General features: G+C 57.0%; 1 pseudogene across 1 annotated transcript; it reads right to left on the reverse strand.

Annotated features, from left to right (window-relative positions):
• Positions 1-722: 722 nt before the first annotated feature.
• LOC311376165 lies at positions 723-11,165 on the reverse strand (annotated as a pseudogene). Its single transcript, XR_014684299.1, has 7 exons — positions 11,071-11,165; positions 9,987-10,139; positions 5,328-8,730; positions 4,539-4,648; positions 2,839-2,976; positions 946-1,236; positions 723-863 (listed from the first exon to the last, which is right to left on the reverse strand). The product of XR_014684299.1 is annotated as an uncharacterized misc_RNA (transcript).
• Between the last annotated feature and the right edge of the window lie 167 nt (positions 11,166-11,332).

Below are 11,332 nucleotides of genomic sequence, written 5' to 3' on the forward strand. Positions count from 1 at the left end.
GGTAGTACAGGTGTGAGGGCAGTACAGGTGTGAGGGCAGTAAAGGTGAGGGTAGTACAGGTGAGGGCCGTACAGGTGTGAGGGCAGTACAGGTGAGGGCCGTACAGGTGAGGGTAGTACAGGTGTGAGGGTAGTACAGGTGTGAGGGTAGTACAGGTGAGGGTAGTACAGGTGAGGGTAGTACAGTGTGAGGGCCGTACAGGTGAGGGTAGTACAGGTTGAGGGTAGTACAGGTGTGAGGGTAGTACAGGTGAGGGCCGTACAGGTGTGAGGGTAGTACAGGTGAGGGTAGGACAGGTGAGGGCCGTACAGGTGAGGGCCGTACAGGTGAGGGCTGTACAGGTGAGGGTAGTACAGGTGAGGGTAGTACAGGTGAGGGCCGTACAGGTGTGAGGGTAGTACAGGTGTTGAGGGTAGTACAGGTGTGAGGGCCGTACAGGTGAGGGCCGGTACAGGTGTGAGGGTAGTACAGGTGTGAGGGCCGTACAGGTGAGGGCCGTACAGGTGTGAGGGTAGTACAGGTTTAATAGTACAGGTGTGGGGGTGGACAGGTGTGAGGGTACAGGTGTAATAGTAACAGTACAGGTGAGTGTAGTACAGGTCCAATAGTACAGGTGTGGGGTGGACAGGTGTGAGGGTAGTACAGGTGAGGGCAGTACAGTGGGGTAGTACAGGTGTGAGGGTAGTACGGTGTAACAGTAACAGTACAGGTGAGGGCTGTACAGGTGTGGGGGTGGACAGGTGTGAGGGTACAGGTGTAATAGTAACAGTACAGGTGAGGGTAGTACAGGTTTAATAGTACAGGTGTGGGGGTGGACAGGTGTGAGGGCAGTACAGGTGTAACAGTAACAGTACAGGTGAGGGCTGTACAGGTGTGGGGGTGGACAGGTGTGAGGACAGTACAGGTGTAACAGTAACAGTACAGGTGAGGGCAGTACAGGTGTACGGTACGAGATGAGATGAGGGGGGGCCGGGACCACGGACCTCAGGTAGAGCTCGGAGCGAGCGCAGCCGCTGGGTTGACGGGCAGGTCGTCCTCCTGGTGAACTGCTTGAAGAAGCGGAAGTTGTGGCGCTGGGCAGCGGCCGGCGCCCTGCAGCTGCTCCACGAGGGAACACCACGGCGTCGTGGACCAGGCCCAGCACCCGGGCGCCCGTCATCCCGGAGAAGGTGAGCTGTCGCAGCCTGGCGATGGCCCGGGCCTCCTGCACGCCCTCCATCACCGCCTTCCACGCCACTGAGGAGGAGGGAGGAGGAGGAGGAGGAGGAGGAGGAAGAAGAAGAAGAAGAAGAAGGAGGAGAGGAGGAAGGAGGAGGAGGAGCAGAAGAAGAAGAAGAAGGATGGAGGAGGAAGGAGGAGGAGGAGCAGAAGAAGGAGGAGGAGGAAGGAGGAGGAGGAGCAGAAGAAGAAGAAGAAGGAGGAGGAGGAGGAGGAGAAGAAGGAGGAGGAAGGAGGAAGGAGGAGGAGGAGCAGAGAGAAGAAGAAGAAGAAGAAGGAGGAAGATGGAGGAGGAAGGAGAAGAAGAAGAAGAAGAAGAAGGAGGAGGAGGAGGAGGAGGAGGAGGAGGAGAAGAAGCAGAAGGAAGAAGAAGAAGAAGAAGAAGAAGAAGAAGAAGAAGAAGAGAAGAAGAAGAAGAAGAAGAAGAAGAAGAAGAAGAAGGAAGAAGAAGAAGGAGGAGGAGGAGGAGGAGGAGGAGGAGGAGGAGAGGAGGAGGAAGGTGGACGGACGTCAGGTCACCAGCACCGAGGTTACTCAACGTTAAGGGATGTGAATAACTTCCTTAAAAATTTTAATGGTTGAATAATCAGTGTTGTGGTTATGAACGAATAATCGATTATTCGATTGTGTGCCGACATTCACAAAGGCAGCCGTGGATCATCGGCAAGAAATCACTTAATATCTTAACGCAAAAAAAACAAACTTTAACAGTGATCAGTGATTGTGTTGTATGGATATATATTAATATTTATGCTTGTGTATTGTGTATATTGTTTTTCTGTACATGATTAATAATAATAATAATAAAAAAAAACTAATAGTGCTACAGAACCAACATTAGTTTCCGTCCGTTAATTCTTGTTTATTTGAATGGGGAAAAAATGGTTAACGGTCCAAATGTTAAAAATCGGCTTTGACCCTCGGGAATGAATAATCGAATAATCGAACATTCTGACCCATCCCTACTCAACGTGTGCGTGCGTTTCCCCACTGCTGGACTCTTGGAACCAGTGGGTTAATGTGTGACCATTCATTCATTCATTCATTCATTCATTCATTCATTCATTCCTTGATCATTGACGCAACAATGAAAGACGTTTCGTATTCGTCTGGTCCCTTTCTGCACTGTGAACTAAACGATGCATTCATCAGTAATTGTAGCGTAAAGACTGTATAGATAAAAGGACTAATTAAACGAAACGTGTATAGACGTAATTGCCGCGGTGTTACATACCCACGCTGACCGATTCTGGAGGTGAAGACAAGGTCGCGTGAAACGTTTTAGAAATAAGGAAAATACAAACAATAAAATATGTCTAAAAGGTTTCTCAATGTTTCCATTCCTTGAGTCGTGTTTAAACAAACGCCTTCTGTATACAAAGCAAGCCCCCTTCTGTTCTGTTTATCTTCCCATACTCATTAACGCATTCTTTTCCGTGAATTTCTCTCTTTGTTTACCGCGCTCTCTGGTTTACCGGCATCGTCGAAACACAAATAACAATTCAGGGCATTGACAATCAACACACACAGAACACTGAGTTACATGGAACCCGTTCCCCCCGCCCCCCCCCCCCCATGCGACTGCAGGCCTGACGGAAGTGACGTGAGCAGCAGGCCTACCCTCTATGCTGTCCGCCTCCACGCTGAAGCCGTCGTCGCTGGTGATCTGGAAGCGGAGATGGGGCTGGTCTTTGTTGGGAGGACTCTGCTCGTCCTCCTCCGACGGCAGGGGCTCGTCGTCCGAGCTGGAGGCAGCGCCTAGCGCAACGGCACACAGACGAGGGCTTCACGCTCTATACTCACTGTGTGTGAGTTAACGAGGGTACCACCAGGGTGCTCGTTGTGTGTGAGTTAACCAGGGTACCAGGGTACTCGTTGTGTGTGAGTTAACGAGGGTACCAGGGTACTCGTTGTGTATGAGTTAACGAGGGTACCACCAGGGTACTCGTTGTGTGTGAGTTAACGAGGGTACCAGCAGGGTACTCGTTGTGTGTGAGTTAACGAGGGTACCAGCAGGGTACTCGTTGTGTATTAGTTAACGAGGGTACCAGCAGGGTACTCGTTGTGTATTAGTTAACGAGGGTACCAGCAGGGTACTCGTTGTGTATGAGTTAACCAGGGTACCAGGGTACTCGTTGTGTGTGAGTTAACGAGGGTACCAGCAGGGTACTCGTTGTGTATGAGTTAACGAGGGTACCAGGGTACTCGTTGTGTATGAGTTAACCAGGGTACCAGCAGGGTACTCGTTGTGTATTAGTTACCGAGGGTACTCGTTGTGTATGAGTTAACCAGGGTACCAGCAGGGTACTCGTTGTGTGTGAGTTAACGAGGGTACCAGCAGGGTACTCGTTGTGTGTGAGTTAACGAGGGTACCAGCAGGGTACTCGTTGTGTGTGAGTTAACGAGGGTACCAGGGTACTCGTTGTGTATTAGTTAACGAGGGCACCAGGGTACTCGTTGTGTATGAGTTAACGAGGGTACCAGCAGGGTACTCGTTGTGTATTAGTTAACGAGGGTACCAGCAGGGTACTCGTTGTGTATGAGTTAACGAGGGTACCAGGGTACTCGTTGTGTATGAGTTAACGAGGGTACCAGCAGGGTACTCGTTGTGTATGAGTTAACGAGGGTACCAGGGTACTCGTTGTGTATGAGTTAACGAGGGTACCAGCAGGGTACTCGTTGTGTATTAGTTAACCAGGGTACCAGCAGAGTACTCGTTGTGTGTGAGTTAACGAGGGTACCAGGGTACTCGTTGTGTATGAGTTAACGAGGGTACCAGCAGGGTACTCGTTGTGTATGAGTTAACGAGGGTACCAGGGTACTCGTTGTGTATGAGTTAACGAGGGTACCAGGGTACTCGTTGTGTATGAGTTAACGAGGGTACCAGGGTACTCGTTGTGTATGAGTTAACGAGGGTACCAGGGTACTCGTTGTGTATGAGTTAACAAGGGTACCAGCAGGGTACTCGTGTGTACTAGCTGTGTACTATGTGTAGGTACCTGAGTACTAGCTGTGTAGGTACCTGAGTACTAGCTGTGTACTAGCTGTGTACTAGCTGAGTACTCTCTGTGTACCTGTGTACTCTCTGTGTACCTGAGTACTAGCTGTGTACTAGCTGAGTACTCTCTGTGTACTAGCTGAGTACTCTCTGTGTACCTGTGTACTCTCTGTGTACTATGTGTACCTGTGTACTCTCTGAGTACTCTCTGTGTACTCTCTGTGTACCTGAGTACTAGCTGAGTACTCTCTGAGTACTCTCTGTGTACTCTCTGTGTACCTGAGTACTAGCTGAGTACTCTCTGAGTACTATGTATCGGTACCTGAGTACTTCTTCCAGTCCGTGAGCCCGCTGTGCCCGGCGCTCTCCCAGGAGGAGGAGGGGGTCTTCCCGGGGTCTTGCCGAGCTGCTGCAGCCAGAGCGTCCCAAGACCTGCACGGAAAACGGGAAACCAGCCGAGAGTTACAGGAGGACCAGCGCTACGCTCACCCTGCACCTTCAGCGGACACCGTCATCTAACGCAACGCAACGAAACGAAGAAGAAGAAGAAGGAAAAAAACAATACACTGCTGTGGGTACAAACGGTGGTTTTCACAAGCCGTAAGTGGTCCCGCTCACTAGTCTAAACAACGCTGTTGTTTCGGAGTCAGTTAACGTTGGGCTTACCTTTGAAATGACGGTGATTATGGGTGATTAAATGTGATTAAACAAAAGCCAAAAGATAAGAAAACCACTAAGAACAAAACAGTCTGGGAAAATCCCAGTAACGACCTTATACAAGGCCACCATCTGTCATGGCTCGGGAACGCCTTCAGCACCTAACGGTGTAACGACCAGATGGTGTGTAAAGAAAGACTAGCGTGCAGACTAGTATGACTCAAAACAACAAAAGACACAACTCTTGTCACCGGAAGCGCATGCTGCCGTTCACACAGAAAAAAACAGTCCCCATTCATGCACATCAGGGCCATCCACTCCCCAAACACAACGCCTCGGGTTAGGGGCTAAGCCTTCTAAAGAGGACGCGTGGTGACGCCACCGGGTGGGAGTGCGACGTCGTCCCCCCCCCCCCCTTTGAATCACGTCCGAGCCGAGCGGAGCGGAGCCTCACCGTGAGCTGTCAGAGTCGCTGAGCCGCTCCTCCTTCATGGTGTCCAGGTTCAGCACCCCCTTCACCGTGGGGGTCTTGATGCGGACCCCGGACGCCCGGCTGCTGGCGAAGCCGGTGGGCCTGTGGTGGTGGTGGTGGTGGTGGTGGTGGTGGTGGTGGTGGTCCTGGGACTCGGCGGGCGCCTCCGGCTCCAGGAAGTCCACCTTCGACTTCTTGGTGACGGTGCGGTCCGAGAGCGAGGACACCCGCTTCATGCGGACGTGGGTCCGCGGCCGCGACATCATCATCGCCGACGACGACGACGACGACGGCGGTGGCGGCGGCGGCGGCTGCTGCTGCTTGGCGGCCGGCAGTGCGGCGGCGGCGGCGGCGGCCGGGGGTTCGATGAGCAGGCCGGGGGGCAGGACGAGCGTGGAGGGGCTCAGGGTGCGGGGCCCGCTCCACTTGGGGGTGTAGTTGCTGGCCATCGCCTGGTTGATGATGGCTTGGGCACTTTCGCCGGGCGTGATCGGAGGGTTCTCCTTCAGGGGCGTCGGAAGCACTGGATCCTTGGCAGTCTTTGGCTTCCTGGGCGCGGCGGGCTCCTTCTTCCTCTTGGGCTTCTTGTTCTCGGGGGCCCGGCCCTCCCCGGACGCCTTGGCGCTCTTCCTCGGCTTCTTGGCCTTAACGGGGGCTGTGGCGGCGGGGGCGGCGGCGGCGCCGTTGCTGCTGCTGTGGGTGAGCAGCTGAGCGATGGTGGTGGCGGTCGGGTTCTGGGCCGCCGCCGGAGTCCCGGCGACGGCGTGGGGCGGGGCGGCGGCGCCGAGGCCGGCGGCGCCGAGGCCGGCGGCGGCGGCGGGGGTGAGGTTCCCGGCGGCGGCCAGCGTGGCCGAGAGCGCGTTGTTCTGCAGGAGGCTGGCGATCTGCGTGACGCAGTTGAACGAGGCGGAGCCGGTGGTGGGCAGCTCGAAGTTGTTGCTCTCCGGGTTCTTCACGAAGATCTGGCCCAGGCGGTTCACCAGCAGCACGTGCGGCGTGGAGTCCACGTTGGGGCCGCCCACCTCTTTCACAGTGAGGATGGCGTGGCCGGGCAGCGCCTGGTGGACCAGCGGCTGCTGGGGCTCCAGCGCGGGCCGGGGGCTGGCGAAGTTGATGGAGAACGAGGTGGCGGCGGCGGCCACCTCCTTCTGCAGGGAGGGGGACGACGCGCCGTAGCCGTTCAGCAGCACGGGGCCGGCGGTCGGCTGGCCCACCGACAGCGTGGATGGACCCTGAGTCAACAGTCCGGTAGGCACAGAGGACATGGAAGGAGACGAGGAGACGATGCTTATTGCGGTGCAGCCCAGCGGCTGCGCTTGCGCGGAGTACATGGGCAGCAGAGGAGCCGACGAGGGGCCGTAGACCCCGACCGAGTGGATGGCGCTGGACGTGGCGGACAACAGCGGGTCGTTCTGGTGCGGGGGGACGACGACGTTCAGCGGGATCTGCTGCGCGACGTCGCCCACCGCCGTGAGGGTGGTCAGCTTGTCACAGAAGGACTCCAACGGCGGCATGGTCATCAAGCCCTGCGAGGACGTCACGCTCTGGAGCGTTATGCTGGGCAGAGGGTGGGGCTGGCCGCCGAAGCCGGGCAGCGAACCCATCTGAGAGGGGTCGATGTTCACCGGACACGGGTTGTTGGGGAGGTCGGTCGCCATGAGCGACGAGGGCTGCAGGAGGTCCAACAACGACTCCTCCGGTTTGCCGCCGGCGGCGGTCGGACCGCCCAGCGACAGCGACAGCTCGCCGCCGCCGTCGTCGTTCGTCGCCAAGTGGTTCATGTACACCGTCGACACGTCGGCGGTGGGGATGTAACCGCCGCCGCCGGGACCCAAGAACAGGGGCTTGGAGGCTTCCTCCTCCTCCGACGACGACTGGTGGGTCTCCAACTCCGTCAGCCGGGCGTTGGGAGAGGCGTGGTCGCACCTCTCCAGGAGGAGCGGCGTCCCCGCGGCCAGGTCCAAACCGGACCCCGGGAACAACAACTCCTCCTGATGATACGCGCTCCCGGGGCCCTTCATGCTCATGGGGACGATCGACGAGAAGAGGGTGTTCAGGTCGGCGTTCTTCAGGTCCGTGAAGTCCTCGGACTTGGGCAGCTCCTCCAGCAGAAAGGCCGCGCCGGCCGCCGTCTGGCTGGTGGACGACGCGGCGGCGGAGGTGGCCGCGTCCGTGAGCGTCCTGGGCGACGGGCCTTTGGGGACGGGACTCTCGGCGTCGGCGCTGGGCCCGTTGCTCGCCGCCTGCGACTCGGGGAGACCCTTGGGGTTCTTGGCGGGGATCTGGGCGCGGAGGCCGGAGGTCTTGGGTTTGTCCGCGTTGTCCTCGCTGGGGGGGGCCGCGCTGGCGTCGCTCTCGGTGCCGTCGTCCACGCCGTCCAGCTGGGGGATGGGCCGCGCCGAGGGCGGGGTGGGGGACTTGGGCTGGTCCCTGGCGGCGGGGCAGCTGACGATCGTCCGGGAGAAGTCGAAGTAGTGCTCCATGTCGTCGTCCTCCGACGAGTCGTCCTTGACGGCGGCGGCGGCGGCGGCGCGGCGGGAGTGGGCGGCGGCGGCGACCCGCGACCTCTTGGGCGGCTCGCGGCTCGCCCCCCTCCAGAACTGCTCGGGGCCGTCGCCCTCCACCACGATCTGCCCGCCGCAGTTCAGGGCCACGCCCTCGTCCAGCAGCGTCTCCTCGATCTCCAGCTCCGTCGTCTTGAGCCCCGGGCAGAAGGCGGCGGCGTCCGCCCCGAAGGGGAAGGCCTGGTCCTTGTGCGGCCCCCCGGCGGCGCCCCCGCCGCCCCCGCCCCCTCCCAGGGGCGACGCGCCGTTCGCCGCCGCCGCCGCCATCGTCGTCGTCGTCACGCCGTCCTCCGGATCCGGCGACGCCAGGAAGTTGTGGGGCACCTCGGCGGAGTCGGGCTGGCCCAGGTCGAAGGCCAGGCGCGGCCGGGGGGAGTGCTGCAGGGCGGTCGGGAAGGACAGGCCCGGCGAGGGCAGGCCTTGGCCGCCGTCCTGCCACGACGACGACGACGACGACGAGTGGGGGAACAACGCTGAGGTAGAGTGGGGAATGGCGTTCCCCGGGCAACGGATGGAGATGGAGGAGATGGAGATGGAGGAGGAGGAGGAGGAGGAGGAGGAGGCGGAGGAGGCGGCTCGGCCACCGCCGGGGCGGGGGGACGGAGAGGTCAGCAGGTTGTCAGTAGCACCGAGGGGGAAGGGGGCCGGGAGGGAGGACTTCCCGGCGGCGCGGAGCGTGATGGGCCCTGAGAGGGGGGGCGGGGGGAGGTGGCTGCGGAGCGCGGGGGCCTGGGAGTGGGGGCTGTGGCGCCGCGGCCGGCGAGTCTCCTCCAGGTCGCTGATGGTCAGGATGTGGTGCGGCTTCTTGATCTGGATCACTCCTACGGGGAGAGAGAGAGAGAGACACGGGGCGTTCACCAAGGGCAGTTGTTTTATTTACATTCAGGGCCTTTGGCAGACGCTTTGATCCAAGGCCACTTACAGTTAAGTACGTCTGGCGGACCGAAAAAAGAGAAACAATACATCGCTGTCGGCGCGGTGAGGATGTTCATAGAGCCAAGTGCCACGCACTAACTAGTCTCTGGGTTAACCCGTTCCCCGTATACACTAACCATCACTAGGTTAACCCGTTCCCCGTACACACTAACCATCACTAGGTTAACCCGTTCCCCCGTGTACACTAACCATCACTAGGTTAACCCGTCCCCCGTATACACTAACCATCACTAGGTTAACCCGTTCCCCGTGTACACTAACCATCACTAGGTTAACCCATCCCCCGTATACACTAACCATCACTAGGTTAACCCATCCCCCGTATACACTAACCATCACTAGGTTAACCCGTTCTCCGTATACACTAACCATCACTAGGTTAACCCGTTCCCCGTGTACACTTAACCATCACTAGGTTAACCCATCCCCCGTATACACTAACCATCACTAGGTTAACCCATCCCCCGTATACACTAACCATCACTAGGTTAACCCATTCCCCGTATACACTAACCATCACTAGGTTAACCCATCCCCCGTATACACTAACCATCACTAGGTTAACCCGTCCCCCGTATACACTAACCATCACTAGGTTAACCCGTCCCCCGTATACACTAACCATCACTAGGTTAACCCGTCCCCCGTATACACTAACCATCACTAGGTTAACCCGTTCCCCGTGTACACTAACCATCACTAGGTTAACCCATCCCCCGTATACACTAACCATCACTAGGTTAACCCGTTCCCCGTGTACAACAAAGGACAGCTAGGATAAGATGCTACACAATGCTAAGTACTATATGTTGTTGAATGTTTATATGGATGAGGTGGAGTCAGGGTGGGGGGGATGAGGAGGTGGAGTCAGGGTGGGGGGGACGCGGTGGAGTCAGGGTGGGGGGGATGAGGAGGTGGAGTCAGGGTGGGGGGGACGAGGAGGTGGAGTCAGGGTGGGGGGGACGAGGAGGTGGAGTCAGGGTGGGGGGGACGAGGAGGGGGAGTCAGGGTGGGGGGGATGAGGAGGTGGAGTCAGGGTGGGGGGGACGCGGAGGTGGAGTCAGGGTGGGGGGGACGAGGAGGTGGAGTCAGGGTGGGGGGGACGAGGAGGGGGAGTCAGGGTGGGGGGGACGCGGTGTACCTGGTGATGGGAGAGGCCGGGACATCCCACCAGCTGGCCTCCTGGCCTGGGGATAACTCTGAATCTTTGGCTTGGCTCCCTGCTCAGACCGGGGAGGGGGGACCTCCGTAGAAGACTGGATATCTGCTCCGTCCGGCTCCTGGGCTTTGATTTCTAGCATAAAGATAATAAATATGCATTTAAATGAATGAACATAATTTATGAAGACAATTCCTTGATTGAAACTAAAAAGGCTGTGCAAAGATTAAGGATGGGAAACGACACGTTTAAAGCCTCATTCGACATGCGGGTGTAAAGTAGGGTAAATGGACTGCATTTAAATAGCGCCTTTCTAACCAGTGGCCACTCAAAGCGCTTTACAATATCGCCTCACATTCACCCGTTTACGCAAACATTCACACACCGACGGGCGGAGTCAGCCACGCAGGGCGACAGCCAGCTGGGTCAGGGAGCAGTTGATGGGGTGAGGTGCCTTGCTCAGGGGCCCCCCCCCCCACCCCACCCTCGAGACTCTCACGCTAGGTGAGAATCGAACTAGCGCCTTCCTTCCGGGTTCCTCAAATCAAACCCGATCTATCTCCTGAGTCACGTGTCGCCCCCAGAGGTCGATTCATTTGCATAACGTTTAGGGATGGGTCAGAATATTCGATTATTCGATTATTCGTTCCTGAGGGTCAAAGTCGATTTTTAACATTTGGACCGTTAACATTTTTTCCACATTCAAATAAACAAGAACTAACGGACGGAACTAATGTTGGTTCTGTAGCACTATTATTCATTTTTATTATTAATCATGTACAGAAAAACAATATACACAATACACAAGCATAAATATTAATATATATGCATACAACACAAACACTGATCACTGTTAAAGTTTGTTTTTTTGCGTTTAAGATATTAAGTGATTTCTCGCCGATGATCCACGGCTGCCTTTGTGAATGTCGGCACACAATCGAATAATCGATTATTCGTTCATAACCACAACACTGATAATTCGACCATGAAAAATTTGAGTTATTCACATCCGTAATAACGTTGAGGTTTTCATGGGGAGAGCTAGAGGAGGGGGGGGGAGACGTACCAGACGGCAGGGCGGGACTGTGGGCAGTGGTGTGGTTGTGCCCTCGGTCGGGGCGTCTCTTCCGGAGGGTGCTCGGGGACGGGCGGACGCACCTCCTGAACGGTGCAGGTGTACTTACACCGGCGCAGGGGATTCACCGTGCTCCAGTACAGGCGAGAGCACCTGGGGGGGGGAGGGGGAGGAGACAGCACACACACACAATCGTCAGGTCAGGTCAGTCATTTGCCGTTCTCACACTCGTGTGTCCTCTTCTCGTCTTTTC

This window comes from Micromesistius poutassou (assembly GCF_964030765.1).
Source record: "Micromesistius poutassou genome assembly, contig: SCAFFOLD_1630, whole genome shotgun sequence".
Taxonomy (NCBI): domain Eukaryota; kingdom Metazoa; phylum Chordata; class Actinopteri; order Gadiformes; family Gadidae; genus Micromesistius; species Micromesistius poutassou.